This window comes from Caretta caretta, chromosome 3 (genome assembly GCF_965140235.1).
Source record: "Caretta caretta isolate rCarCar2 chromosome 3, rCarCar1.hap1, whole genome shotgun sequence".
NCBI lineage: Eukaryota > Metazoa > Chordata > Testudines > Cheloniidae > Caretta > Caretta caretta.
Window position 1 is genome coordinate 108,297,399 of NC_134208.1, and position 15,241 is coordinate 108,312,639.

Consider the following 15,241-nt stretch of genomic DNA (forward strand, 5'->3'; position numbering starts at 1 on the left):
GAGGGGAACAAAACTATGTGCATTGAAACAAGTGAGTGGCAATGTTCCCTCTTGTCAACATAAACTGTTCTTTTCATTTTTTTTTCCTGTAGTAAACAGTAGAACTAGCCAAAAAAATCAGATTATATGAATTTTGTTTTAGATAAATTGTCATATAATTGCTGAGCTAGAATTGTGATTTTGAAAACAGGTTGAAAATTAATATAAAGCTAGGTTAGGCTTCTCATGTGGGGGGAGGAGAAAACAACTCTCAAAACACTGACAACACCTCTGCCAATTCAGACAAGAGTCACAAAAAACACCCCCCAAAACCAACCAAACAAAAAGCCAACACTTACAATCAAAACACCCTCCTTCAGAAGGAACATTTTTCAAAAAAATTATCTTGCACATTCAATTGATTTCTAGATCACAAATCCCAGCCCTGGTGGGAAGACAGCTGTCAAGAAATTGCAAGACTTATGAATGTTATAATTTGGAATATTTTTATGTACATCTCTTATAATAATTGGGAAATAACACTAGTCCAGTTTTCAAAATTTATATTACCACATTTTTAAGCATAAAGATCAAATATTGCAGGCAAATTGTTTATTCAGTCATTCATTATATTGCCCAGCAGGCAGTGAAATCAGCAAGAGCATGGGGTGGTTGGGTTACTCCATATGTTTATTTGCTAGCATATACAGAAAAAGCATCAGACACATATCCTGAAAATGCTGACTAAAGCAAATCCAGTGAAGCTGGGAAGGAGAGAGTACGGGTGGTAGGAAGAGACTGAAATGCAGAAAGGGGACCTTTTTTATCGTAATGGAGCAAAATAAGTGTACAGGAAAAGACAAGGGACTGGATCGCAGGTCTTTGGTAAGGTCCCTTTGAGGCACCAAGTGCAAATAGACCTGAAACAATCTCTACAGGGGCTGATGAAGATTCACCTGACATGAAGGAATCACCATCACCTGTCCTATACCTCTTCCCCCATCCACTCAATGCAGGAAAAGTGTAAGAGTGGCTGGAGGCAGGATGAGCCATGTTCCAAGAGAAGAAGAAAGACACTGCAAGGGCCAGAGCATGGTGTTCTCTGCTAATACATTTATTTTTTCTCCTGAGTCCTCAGTCATAGATCAGGGCACCATTGTGCCAGGCAATATATTAACATACAACAAAAAGCCCCTGCCCTGAAGAGTTTACAATCTCTGTAGTTGGCACAAAAGTCCCTAGAGGCCTATTCTTCCCAGTGCAAGTTAGAGTAGCTGGCATCTTTTTTCATCCTGCTGGCCAGCCCAGGACTGGGGGGGCATCTCCACTCTGACTTCTAGCACCTCCCTTCAATTCTATATATGTTTGTGATGGGATGTCCATACACACAAGGCAATGCAGGTTAATTAACCTGATAGGCAGCAACTGAGGGAGAACTAGGGATTGAAAGGCTGATGGAAGATGGAGTTTAGCTAAGAAGGAATAGGTGGGGCTGGTATAAATCCAGGACCCTGGCAACAGTAAAGGGCTGCAGGGGAAGTAGTCTTCAGTTGTTCCCTAGCAGGAGGGCATTTGGGCTGATAAGTCCAGAAATGGGAAAGGCCAGAAGATAAGAGCAGAGAAGTAGGAAGGAGTGTATACAGTTGTCCAATGGGAATTTGGTAACCCAGAAGGGGAGGACTGTACTGTGACCTGGCCAGAGGGCTGAGTCACAAAGAAGGAGTACCCTGAGTCTCAGAGAAAGAGAGAGAGGCACCACTGGGTGTGAAAAGAGGTGTAGGACCAGAGTGGAGTTAATCCCCAGCAGTTAGGGTATCCAGTGAAAAGGTTCTTATATCATGCTTATCCTATCTGAGTGCCTCCCAGGAGTGTTGTCTTTGTCATATGTTGTTTTCCCATCTCCTCCCTGGGAGGAGAAACAGGTGCAGTGGAGTGCCTTGGTTTGGTAGGGTTTTATATATGTACACACACATACATATATGTAGGAATATACACTGTAGAATTTAATTTCAGAAGGGAGAACTACACAAAAATGAGGTGGTTAGTTAAACCGAAATTAAAAGGTACAGCGCCAAAAGTGAAATCCCTGCAAGCTGCATGGACACTTTTTAAAGACACTATAATAGAGGCGCAACTTAAATGTATACCCCAAATTTAAAAAAAAAACACAGTAAGAGAACTAAAAAAGTGTCACCATGGCTAAACAACAAAGTAAAAGAAGTAGTCAGAGGCAAAAAGGCATCCTTTAGAAAGTGGAAGTTAAATCCTAGTGAGGAAAATAGAAAGAAACATAATCTCTGGCAAATGAAGTGTAAAAATATAATTAGGAAAGACAAAAAAGAATTTGAAGAACAGTTAGCCAAAGACTCAAAAAGTAATAGCAAAAAAATCTGTATATACATCAGAAGCAGGAAGCCTGCTAAAAAACCAGTGGGGCCACTGGACAATCGAGATGCTGAAGGAGCACTCAAACCATGATAAAACCATGGTGGAGAAACTAAATGAATTCTTTGCATCGGTCTTCATGGCTGAGGATGTGAGGGAGATTCCCAAACTTGAACTATTCTTTTCAGGTGACAAATCTGAGTAACTGTCCCAGATTGAGGTGTCATTAGAGAAGGTTTTGGAAAAAATTGATAAACTAAACAGTAATAAGTCACCAGGAGTGGATGGTATTCACCCAAGAGTTCTGAAGGAACTCAAAAGTGAAATTGCAGAACTACTAACTGTAGTCTGTAACCAGGCCTGTGGGCCTCATGTAGGCCTGTCAGGGTAATCTGCTGATGGACCGCCAGCCAGTTTGTTTACATTTGCATGGCACCCGCAACTCCCAGTGGCTGCGGTTCACTGTTCCCAGCCAATCGGAGCTGCAGAAAGCGGCGTGGGCTACAGAGACGTGCTGGCCGCCTCTTCCCGCAGCTCCCATTGGCCAAGAATGGTGAACTGTGGCCACTGGGAGCTATGGGTGGCTATGAAAATGTCAACAAACTGTCTGATGGCCTGCCAGTGGATTACTCTGATGGGCCACGTGTAACCCGCGGGCCACAGGTTGCCCACCACTGCTGTAACCTATGATTTAAATCAGCTTCTGTACCAAATGACTGGAGGATAGCTAATGTGACACCAATTTTTAAAAAGGGCTCCAGAGGTGATCCTGGCAATTACAGGCCGGTAAGCCTGACTTCAGTACTGGGCAAACTGGTTGAAACTATAGTAAAGAACAAAATTGTCAGACACATAGATGGACATAATTTGTTGGGGAAGAGTCAACATAGTTTTTGAAAAGGAAATCATGCCTCACCAATCTATTAGAATTCTTTGAGGGGGTCAGCAAGCATGTGGACAAGGGATATACAGTGGATATAGTGTACTTAGATTTTCAGAAAACCTTTGACAAGGTCCCTCACCAAAGGCTCTTAAGCAAAGTAAGCTGTCATGGGATAAGAGGGAATGTCCTCTCATGGATTGGGAACTGATTAAAAGATTGGAAACAAAGGGTAGGAATAAATGGTCAGTTTTCAGAATGGAGAGAGGTAAATAGTGGTGTCCCCCAGGGGTCCGTACTGGGACTAGTCCTATTCAACATATTCATAAATGATCTGGAAAAAGGGACAAACAGTGAGGTGGCAAAATTTGCAGATGATACAAAACTACTCAAGATAGTTAAGTCCCAGGCAGATTGTGAAGAGCTACTAAAACTGGGTGACTGGACAACAAAATGGCAGATGAAATTCAATGTTGATAAATGCAAAGTAATGCACTTTGGAAAACATAATCCCAACTGTACATATAAAATGATGGGGTCTAAATTAGCTGTTACCACTCAAGAAAGAGATCTTGGAGTCATTGTGGATAGTTCTCTGAAAACATCCACTCAATGTGCAGCAGCAGTCAAAAAAGCAAACACAATGTTGGGAATCATGAAGAAAGGGATAGATAATAAGACAGAAAATATTATATTACCTCTATATAAATCCATGGTATGCCCACACATTGAATACTGCATGCAGATGTGGTCTCCATATCTCAAAAAAGATATATTGGAATTAGAAAAGGTTCAGAAAAAAGCAACAAAAAAGATTAGGGGTATGGAGTGGCTTTCGTATCAGGGGAGATTAATAAGACTGGGACTTTTCAGCTTGGAAAAGTCATGACTAAGGAGGTGTCATAAATATAAAGGGAAGGGTAAACCCCTTTGAAATCCCTCCTGGCCAGGGGAAAGCTCCTCTCACCTGTAAAGGGTTAAGAAGCTAAAGGTAACCTCGCTGGCACCTGACCAAAATGACCAATGAGGAGACAAGATACTTTCAAAAGCTGGGAGGAGGGAGAGAAACAAAGGGTCTGTGTGTCTGTCTATATGCTGGTTTCTGCTGGAGATAGACCAGGAATGGAGTCTTAGAACTTTTAGTAAGTAATCTAGCTAGGTATGTGTTAGATTATGATTTCTTTAAATGGCTGAGAAAAGAATTGTGCTGAATAGAATAACTATTTCTGTCTGTGTATCTTTTTTGTAACTTAAGGTTTTGCCTAGCAGGGTTCTCTATGTTTTTGAATCTAATTACCCTGTAAGATATCTACCATCCTGATTTTACAGGGGGGATTTCTTTATTTCTATTTACTTCTATTTTTATTAAAAGTCTTCTTGTAAGAAAACTGAATGCTTTTTCATTGTTCTCAGATCCAAGGGTTTGGGTCTGTGGTCACCTATGCAAATTGGTGAGGCTTTTTATCCAACATTTCCCAGGAAAGGGGGGGTGCAAGTGTTGGGAGGATTGTTCATTGTTCTTAAGATCCAAGGGTCTGGGTCTGTAGTCACCTAGGCAAATTGGTAAGGTTTTTTACCAAACCTTGTCCAGGAAGTGGGGTGCAAGGTTTTGGGAAGTATTTTGGGGGGAAAGACGCGTCCAAACAGCTCTTCCCCAGTAACCAGTATTAGTTTGGTGGTGGTAGCGGTCAATCCAAGGACGACGGGTGGAATATTTTGTACCTTGGGGAAGTTTTGACCTAAGCTGGTAAAGATAAGCTTAGGAGGTTTTTCATGCAGGTCCCCACATCTGTACCCTAGAGTTCAGAGTGGGGGAGGAACCTTGACAGGAGGTATATGATTGCAGTCTATAAAATCATGACTTGTGTGGAGAAAGTAAATAAGGAAGTGTCATTTACTCCTTCTCTTAACACAAGAACTAGGGGGTCAACAAATGAAATTAATAGGTAGTAGGTTTAAAACAAACAAAAGGAAGTATTTCTTCACACAACACAGTCAACCTGTGGAACTCTTTGCCAGAGGATGTTGTGAAGGCCAAGACTATAACAGGGTTAAAAAAAGAACTAGATAAATTTATAGAGGATAGCTCCATCAATGGCTATTACCCAGGACGGGCAGGAGTGGTGTCCATAGCCTCTGTTTGCCAGAAGCTGGGAATGGATGACAGGGGATGGGTCAATTGATGATTATCTGTTCTGTTCTTTCCCTGTGGGGCATCTGGTATTGGCCCCAGTCGAAAGACAGGATACTGGGCTAGATGGACCTTTGGTCTGACGCAGTATGGCCGGTCTTATATTCTTATGAATATATTTATGCTAGAGCAGGCAAGGTCAAAGAAATTCATCTTACACTTGCTGCTGAAGGTTTGTGATGGTCCTTAATTCCAGGGGGACTTCATTTTACAGTCTTGGACCAGTCCCCAAAAAAGTTCTCTCTCCTGCACAGATGAACTTTACCCTTATTGAAAAAAGTTTGATTGTGCCAGGGTACCATAATTGTTAACCATGGTCTTTAGCCCGGAGTTTCAGATGGTCTTTTAGATACTCTGAGATCAGGCCATGAAGCGCCTTGAAGATAAGGATCAAAATCTTGAATTTGAATCAGAATTCCATAGGGAACCAGTGTAGAGAACAGAACACAGGTCTGAGGTGGTCATGCTAGCTTGTGTTACTGAGGAGATGTGCTGCAGCATTCTGTACTAGTTGGAGCATTATAGCCAAGGATAAGAAGATGTCAGGTATATTTAGTATATTCAGATGAAATATACTTGCTGGGGTGTATACTTTTTGGTATGCTAGTGTCGTTTCACAACTTTCTTCCAACCAATAGTCCTCTTGAGAGATGGAGTTCATTTGATTGTAATGTCCTCTTGCAGTTGCCTCTGTTACTAACTATATATTTGTGTGCAAAGAAAACCAAAAAACTCCAAAATGGTATGGTAGGAATGTAGGGTGCAAGGGAGCAGGGGAAAAAGTTGTGGGCTCCTATAAGTCCTCCCTGCTATGAAACCTATAAGGTCTGAGCCTGACATAGTTTTCTTTCCCATAAGGCATGAATTGTTTTGATGATGAGGAAATAAGAACCTAATGACTCATATCAACAGCTATGTTTTAATCTCCAGAACAAAATTGCAGAAATTTACATCTCTTTCCTAAATTTGCTGTCGTTCTTGAAGTATTTTGTAGAGCTGGCCGAAAACGTTTCAAACAAACTTTTTTTGCCAAGGGAGGTTGGGGTGGGGGGGGGGAGGTTGGAGGTTTGTCAGAAAAGGCCGATTCATTAAACCAAAACTTTTTTTGCAGGAATGTACCAGCTTCAACAAAGATTTAGGTAGGAAAGGTTTCTCAGGTCCAGAGAGAGACCCCCAGAATAGCCAATACCGTGGAGGTTAGGTAACGCACTCAGAGGTAGGACATTTGGATGAAGTCCCTGATTCAAACCGAGTCCAGCTGGGACTTGAACCCAGATTTCCCACATCCCAGGTGACACTCACTCTCTTTCTCATTGTAAATGTTTGTCAAAAGTTTCAAAAGGTCTTGGTTTTGTCCCAAAGTGGAACAGGAAACATTTCTGAAATCTCAAAAGTGTTTGAGGGATGATGAAAACCATTTCCTGCCCAGCTCTAGGACTTTGTCAATACATAAGAGCTATTGCTTTGAATGGCACCTCAATGAGGAGTCCTGTTGTTTTCGATGAGACTATTTTTGACGTAAGCTGCTATTCATTGAGTTAGGGGTTCACAATCTGACTCTGGGTGAAGAACACAACAGGCCCCAAGAGATCATTCCCTGTTGGCCTGATCTCTAGTCAGCCCCACCCTTAGCTCTACCACTGCTTGAAATAAAGCCCATTGCCTGAGTATCCTAATGAAATTTCTGTTTTAGTAGTCTCCTATGTGAATTAGTTACTAAGTTGTTGCTAGGCAGGCACTGAATAATTTATGCATGGAATACTGAAAAGCCATTTCACCTGTCATGATTCCAGTTTCATTGAAACCATATATCTAGAGCTGCCTGTTTCTATATAGGCTGGACAAGAGTGATCACATGTATTTTCCTCATAAAATATTTGCCAAAGTTAGCTTCATTCACTATACTGGTCCTTTTTTCCTGGAACTATATTGCTATAAGACTGAACCAAGAATTTAAGTTGAATTCTGTGGGAGTGGGAACATAGTACATTGTACTATCAGACAATCATATAAGGGCTACAAGTCCCAATACTATCCTAAAGTGTTTACCTTTCAAAGATGGATTGATCTGGGCTGCTGCCTTAGTGGCATCTTACTGACTGTGATAGAAATAAATACTCAAAGGAGGATGTAGATATCAACTTGATCTGTAATACTAAACAATTGAGCTATATTCTTGAGATTTATTATAATACTGAAATGGAATTGTCTCAGTAACCAGATTGCGGGAATACTGGTAAGTAATATAGCCTCAGTTTTGTTTTACCAGTTATGCAATTCCTTACACTCTTGTCCCAGATATCTGTCTTGCATACTATTTTTAATGCTATTGTGTGCAAATCCCAGTACTCTAAATGGCTGATAGATATTATTAGCCAATGAGAATGCAGATATCCCTTGTAATAACAATGAGTAGAATTTTCAAAAATGCCTAAATGGCTTAGGTGTCATTCACTTTCAGTGGGACTGAGGCCCTTTGAAAATTTGACTCTACAATGGTTATTTTTCAGTAAGTTGATGCAATATTCAAAACTTTCTCTACAGCATTCAGCAGTTTCATGGGCCAAATTTTTGTAACATTTCCTTCTTTTTATTTATAATGTTAAAAGCTTAAATAAAATGTGAACTTAATAATAACTCAAGGGTGCTTCCATTTAAGTCAGTAGTCATAATATCCTCGTCAAATAAAACTTCTTGACCAATATTTTCAAAAGAGACTAATAATTTTAGATGCCTCCATTTTTAGGTAGCCAATTCGAGATACTTTAAAAGGGCCTGATTTCCAAGGGAAATACTTAGCCATTTCATTGTCCCTATTCTCATCCCCAAATCTCTGGCACCCAAATCACTAGTCACTGGAGAAAATTTTGGCCCTTGGTCTCTGAGTTTTTTTGGTATGAGTACCTCAGCCTTCAGTTCCTGTGTTTACTCACCCCAAGATATAGTTATTACAAAGGGAAGTACCTTCATGTTACCAGTCTAGTGGTAATAATTTTGGGGAGGTTTAAGCTGGACTAACCATCTGAATTCAAAGTTTGAGCCAATAACTATTGAGTTTAATAATGAAAATATCAATTAGACCCTTTGCTACAGCAATGATGTAATAATACACCAATACAAAATGAGTCTTGAAATGAAGATCTTCAATATAAAACAGTAAATCAGAAGTCAATGCAACAAAATGGGATCATGTTATTTTCAACTTTATTTAATCTGAGAGAAATAAAGATCCCTCCTTCCTAAAATTCCAGATTAGAGTGAGAAAGGCATTTTGTAATTTACACCTCTGACATTAAACTGAAAAGAAGCATTACAGACACCTGCTTCAGAATTGTCATTGTTTCCATGGTGCCACTTTCCATCACCTATTTTTAATAGTTTACACAACAAGATCAAGGGTGTCCCAGCTGTTACTGCCACTGTTGCTAGGCAACCTTTAAATCAGAGTTCAAGAAGACAAAGAATCATGCTTGAAAAATTTCTCAAGTGTCTGCCTTTTCCCCCCTTTCTTCTATCTACACCATTTTTCAATGTTTAGTCAGATGCCATGTTTTCTCCCCCCCCCCACCATCACCCTTTAATTCTTTATATAAACAATGACCGTCTGCTCAGCCTCTGACAGAATACGCTTGTTTTTAAATCAACATTCTGAATACAGTAAACACTTCTTTAGGCAACAGAGACATCGCTGACCCTTAATAAAGCGTTTATAGCATTTCTCTTTTTTAATTAAATTTGAATATTTTTAGGTCTGCTGGTGTGTAACATTGCTGTGCATGAGTACATTGTGAAATGACACATAGATCAATGGACAGAGATTCTGTGCCTGCAGAGAATCACAATGCCCTCCTGTACATTCTGGAATCTTAATAGCATCACCTGCAAAAAGGACAGAGGTCAAAAATCCAAAGCAAACAGAGGTGCAAGCTAGGAATGGATGAACTCAGATAAATGTGGGGTTCTGTTTCTGTCCTAGTTTGTTTAATCAAATATGAAGATGTTCAGAACTTCTTGAAAACCACTGCTTTTCCCCCCACAAAGGGTAATTACACTAGAAGCAATAGTACATCCTTCTACCTAAATCAGTAAGTACAAATCTGTGGTGTGGAAAATAAACATAAAGAAAAATCTTAGGGTTAGATCCCTTAGCAATATTCTTTACCATTGTTTTTTTTCTCCATTTGAGACCCACCCAGAGAGCTTAGATTCTACTCTTCCTTGTCTCGGGAGCCCCTTTTCTATTCACTTAACTCTTTACAATATGCCTCCAAGGCCCATTCTCCTTTTGTCCCTCTTAGACCTTCTTCATCCCATTTCACATCTGTCTGGCTCATCTTCTCAGCTGCTACCCACTCTACCGCCTGCTGCAAACCCTAAGGAAAACTTCTCCTCCTTTTTGCCCCTCCCTGTTGCACCTTCTATTCTGTGTGCATTTTCAACTTCTTGTAGTCCTCTGTCACAGATCCATTTGGGCATCTGCTTGCTGGCCACTGACAAAACTGCTGAGAGAGGAACCCAAGCCTCTCTGTCCCTGGATCTCCAGGTGTTTTAAGCCTCCAGAGCCTGAACAGAGCCCAGCCACTGCCCCCATTTTGGGGGGGGGTGCAAATTCATCTTCAATGTAACACTCCCTTCTGAGAGATAGAACTTGCTGTCCACTGCCGTCCCCATCTGAGCACAATGGTGACCTTTCAGATTTCCCCGTACTTACACACATGCTCTCCCAGAACTTCACCCCAGTGATGTGAAGCTTCTGGCTTACAGTTTAATTCACTCAGGGGGCAAAGTTGTATTGGTAAAGCATTCAACGTACAGTGATGTTTTGCTAGAGTCTCATACAATTGTTCTTTACTTAATCATGTAAAGCACTAAAGAATATAGAACACACAGAACAATAAACCTTAAATACATTACCCTCCCTCAGTTTCTTCACTAGCTCACCCTTCCTTTGAGAATCCATGGGTGTCATCTGTTGCCAGGAAGACAGGCAGGCATGATGTCCCTTGCCTCACGCAGGCTGTAACTTGCTCAATAGCTTCTCTGGCCCTGCTCTCTCCTTTTTATTGAGACACAAAATTTCCAAAGCCCTGAGAAAGATCAGCTCACTCCTCCCCACTTTGTCAGCCTGACAGTGTCAGGTAACATCCTTGCCAGCTTTCCCACATGAGCAGAAAACCCCACCAGGTGACTTTTTTGCCAAAATGATCTGTCCCTTGCTAAATCCCCGGTTCTCCTGGTAAGGAACTAGCCTGTTGTCTGGAGCACTTACATTTCAAAGGTCAAGCATTTTAAGGCAATGACCCTGTTTTGTTATACTTTTGCCACAAGCCTATGAAATCTGAGGCCAACATGGATGCAAATCCACCGCAGAGAAGGCAAATGCTGCACATTCAGAATGAAGTTTGCAGCTTGGTAAAGATACCTAGAGATCACAATCTCATCAGAATTCATAAACTGAATTACCAATTTTCTCCTAATGACATGTCTCTCATCTTCTGCAGGCAAGCACCATTGCTCATCTACATTATCCATTCATTCTCCAATGCCACCATTACTCTCCACCTAATTCTGACTTTTTTTTTCTACATATTAGTCTGTGGTCAGCCCGCCTACTGCACTCACACATGAGGCACATATCATATACCTGTTCCTGTTAACTTATAAAAATCACACTTATCTACTTTTCAGTTTAAATAAAAAAGCATTTGTATGAATTCAGGTTTCAGAGTAGCAGCCGTGTTAGTCTGTATCCGCAAAAAGAAAAGGAGTATTTGTGGCACCTTAGAGACTAACCAACTGAGTTGAGCATAAGCTTTCGTGAGCTACAGCTCACTTCATCGGATGCATACAATGGAAAATACAGTGGGGAGATTTTATATACACAGAGAACATGAAACAATGGGTGTTACCATACACACTGTAACAAGAGTGATCAGGAAAGGTGAGCTATTACCAGAAGGAGAGCGGGGGGTAGGGGGAAACCTTTTATAGCGATAATCAAGGTAGGCCATTTCCAGCAGTTGACAAGAACAGTAGGGGGGGAATAAACATGGGGAAATAGTTTTACTTTGTGTAATTACACGTCCACTCCCAGTCTTTATTCAAGCCTAAGTTAATTGTATCCAGTCTGCAAATTAATTCCAATTCAGCAGTCTCTCAGTGGAGTCTGTTTTTCAAGTTTTTTTGTTGAAGAATTGCCACTTTTAGGTCTGTAATCGAGTGACCAAAGAAATTGAAGTGTTCTCCAACTGGTTTTTGAATGTTATAATATTTGATGTCTGATTTGTGTCCATTTATTCTTTTACATAGAGACTGTCCAGTTTGACCAATGTACGTGGCAGAGGGGCATTGCTGGCACATGATGGCATATATCACATTGGTTGAGGAGCAGGTGAAAGAGCCTCTGATAGTGTGGCTGATGTGTTTAGGCCTATGATGGTGTTCCCTGAATAGATATGTGGACACAGTTGGCAACGGGCTTTTTTGCAAGGATAGGTTCCTGGGTTAGTGGTTCTGCTGTGTGGTGTGAGGTTACTGGTGAGTATTTGCTTCAGGTTGGGGGGCTGTCTGTAAGCAAGGATTGGCCTGTCTCTTTGGTGTTCATGAAAGGTGCCAGCTGACAGACCAAGAGACTGATGTTTTCTATGTACAGAACTGATGTAATCTAGCAGCACCAGTGTATTATCCCCAACTGCTGCCTCATTAACGATCCTGACATTGAGAGACTATTTAAAAGGTACAGGAAATTGCTTGGTCTCCATGCCCGTTCAGCCCTTACCCACTCTGCTTGATTTTTTTGCAGTGACTGTCACCAACAGTGCCAATTGTGGTTGTGGCGGTATGTGGTTGTGTTTTTTGAGGACACTTGTCCACTGGGAACAGGACTAAGATCACAAGATTCATTTAACAAAGATGACTGAACTACGGGATGATGTTAATTTTGGTCTCCACCAGCCTAATTTGAATTTGAAACAGCCACTGAGAAATTAATGACACTCTGTCCTGAAGCCGTTTGGTCCCATAGGACCTAATTCTTATCTCATGTACACTGGTGTAAATAAGGAGTAACTTCAGTGAAGTCAATGAATTCCCACTGACGTAAAACTGTTCTAAGTAGGAGTATCAGATTCCTAGAGTTTTTCTCTAAAAGTAATTCCATTGTCAATGTTTGATATGCTCCCTGAGTTATTTCTAACATCCTGAATTAATTAACATCTCTTGTCATAGATTTATTTATGTTTGTGCCATTCTATTTTTCCTTGGCAAGAACTCAGAGCCTCTTAAAATTTTTAGGTAGAAACACACGTATGACAGTTTATCTATTCTCAGTAATATACTGAAAACATTTTGTTTTTTATTTGGAATCTACTGTACACATAGCTTTTGCTACCAAATAACTCTTGAGGAATGTACCTGCTCTAAATAATTGGCACTATTGTAAAGACTTTTTCGTCTGTGTCAGTTGCTTTCTCTCCCCAAAAGGAAATAATTGAACTCTGAATCAAAAGGTTTCTGGCTGACCACTGGATGGCTGTGACTGTACTTTGCTTCTCCCCTATAGGAATGGGGGAGCTTCAGATTCTTATTTCTCCTTAGTATGATTGTGACAGGTCTTTTTGCTCTCATGTATTTACTGTTAAATGTGAGAAAGTTTCTGTTTTTCCATAATCTCATGCACAGCTAAGCAAACTAATCAAAGCAGGGTTGGATAAAGACTCAGGAACTATAGGCCTGTGACTAACTTTCATTTAAAAAACAAAGTGTTTCTAGAACATATGAAGTAAAGTTGGAAAACGTGACTCAAAGGGTTAAAGATGCAAGGATGACTGCCGGAGGCTACAGACTGAAACAATAGTTCTAAGGTTACATCTCCAGGTGGAGCTAGGATTGTGACTCCCAGATAGTGTAGACATACTCACAGCTGCCATCAAAGTAGCACACTAAAAGTAGTTATGTAGCTGTGGTAGCATGAGCAGTGGTGAGCAGCAGCATGGGTTAGATGCCCCGAGTAGGAACCTAGGGGGTCCAAGCCAGTTTGCACTCAGGGCAGCTAGCCCATTAGGCTGTTTGCCACTGCCCATTGGACCACCTCGACACTAGTGCGTTTAGCATGCTTCCTTAACAAAAGCTACTGTGTTTATGTCTACATGTGCAGGGAATCACACCCCTAGCTCCAAGTGTAGATGTAGGCTAAGATGTGTGAACTATCCCACACAGCTCAACAGGATGTTAACCCCATAAGCCCACTACTTTGAGGAAACCTGCCAAGACCACCCCAGTGGAGAAGTCTAAGTGGCTGGAGAACATGGTATTGATGTTTTTAAACATGTTTCCCAAAGAGCTGCTAAAATGGCCACCAGAACTCATATAATATTAATTAATAAACTATTTCTGCTGTGGTAGTGCCCATCCTGGAGCACAGCCTCATTGCTAGACACACAACAAACACGTAACAACATGATAGTACAAAACCTCGTTCCAACACATAGTCACAGGAGTATACATCCCTCTATGTGAATATTCTGCAAACAAAAATTACCCGTCGCCATTTGCGTAAGGAGACTAAAAGGGTCACAGATATCATTGAAGTCAGCTTGTGTATTTCGCTCACCCCTATATAATCTCATGTAAAGTAGTATTCAAATATTATGATGAAAGTTAAATGTACAGGGCAGATTAAAATAAATATGTGGGTTGGGTGATTTTATGGGAAAATATAAGAGAAACATTTTACATGCTCAAACAGCACAGCTTTGTTATAATTCCTGATATTTCAATTTCTGCTTCTATGTGAGATTAAACCAGTGTTAACAGTACTACTGTAATCCAAATAATAACTTAAAACGCATTCCAGAATGTAAATGCATTGCAATTTTGGTTTCTAGATTTGGATTGCAGAGGGTTCTCCTACTAGCTGTTACTCATACAATATGACAGATATGCACCTCCCATCCCCTCCACCTACTTCCCACCCTCTACATGCTAATGTCAACAAAAGGAAGATGAATGTACTGGAATACAGATTTGCTTCAAAGACACTTTGAAGATCAGGACAATGAATTTGGAGACTATTCCTCTGATGGGTTTAACCCGTATTAATATTAATAGGTGTGCACGTTTGCTGATGGGATTCAACTTTTTTTCATTTAGAAAGTCAGTTATGAAAGCAGCACTGTGTAATTTATAAGTGCTTGTCCAACACTTCCTTCATGAATCACAAATCACTACCTTTAAAAACTTCACAGCAACACTGAGCTAGTTTCTACAGCAAACCAGGGTTTAAATATCCCTGGAAGAGGCTAAGAACTGAGAGAAGTAGTCCTGAAGCAAATAAATGACAGCTTGCACAAATAAAATGGAAAAATGTTAAACACTAAACAAAAGATAAACAATTACTAGCTCATTTCAAACATGTCATATTGCATTCTTTATTCTGATTGTGGAAAATCAGCCATTGACTACCAGTTACAATTGATTTTCCTTCACAGCTGTTTTCTAATTACATCTGAACACTGAAAATTCTAGTGCAGCTACTCAGCTGTACAACAGGTCTTGTTTCATTATTGTTGCTGTTATTACCACAGTGCCCAGTGGCACTGATATAGTTACTGTATGTCTATGGTGTTTGTATTGTACAACCTGCGTTTCAGGGGTGCTATAATTCAAAAATTTTAAATTACCTTGAGCTGGAACTCAGTGTACAAGCTGTCAGCATAGATATAACTATATTTCTTCTTCCTTTTTCCTTCTTACAAAAAAATTCTAGGTTAGTACATCTAATTCTTAGTCAATGTGAAGTCTCTGGT

At 40.4% G+C, this 15,241-nt stretch overlaps 1 long non-coding RNA gene across 1 annotated transcript in view; it reads right to left on the minus strand.

The window, feature by feature from the left end:
• The window catches only part of LOC125634113 (uncharacterized), a 94,960-nt gene extending 84,517 nt beyond the window's left edge, over positions 1 to 10,443 (minus strand). The window contains exon 1 of the long non-coding RNA XR_012667684.1: positions 10,377 to 10,443. This is a non-coding gene — a long non-coding RNA (uncharacterized LOC125634113). The remainder of the gene's footprint in view (positions 1 to 10,376) is intronic.
• Between the last annotated feature and the right edge of the window lie 4,798 nt (positions 10,444 to 15,241).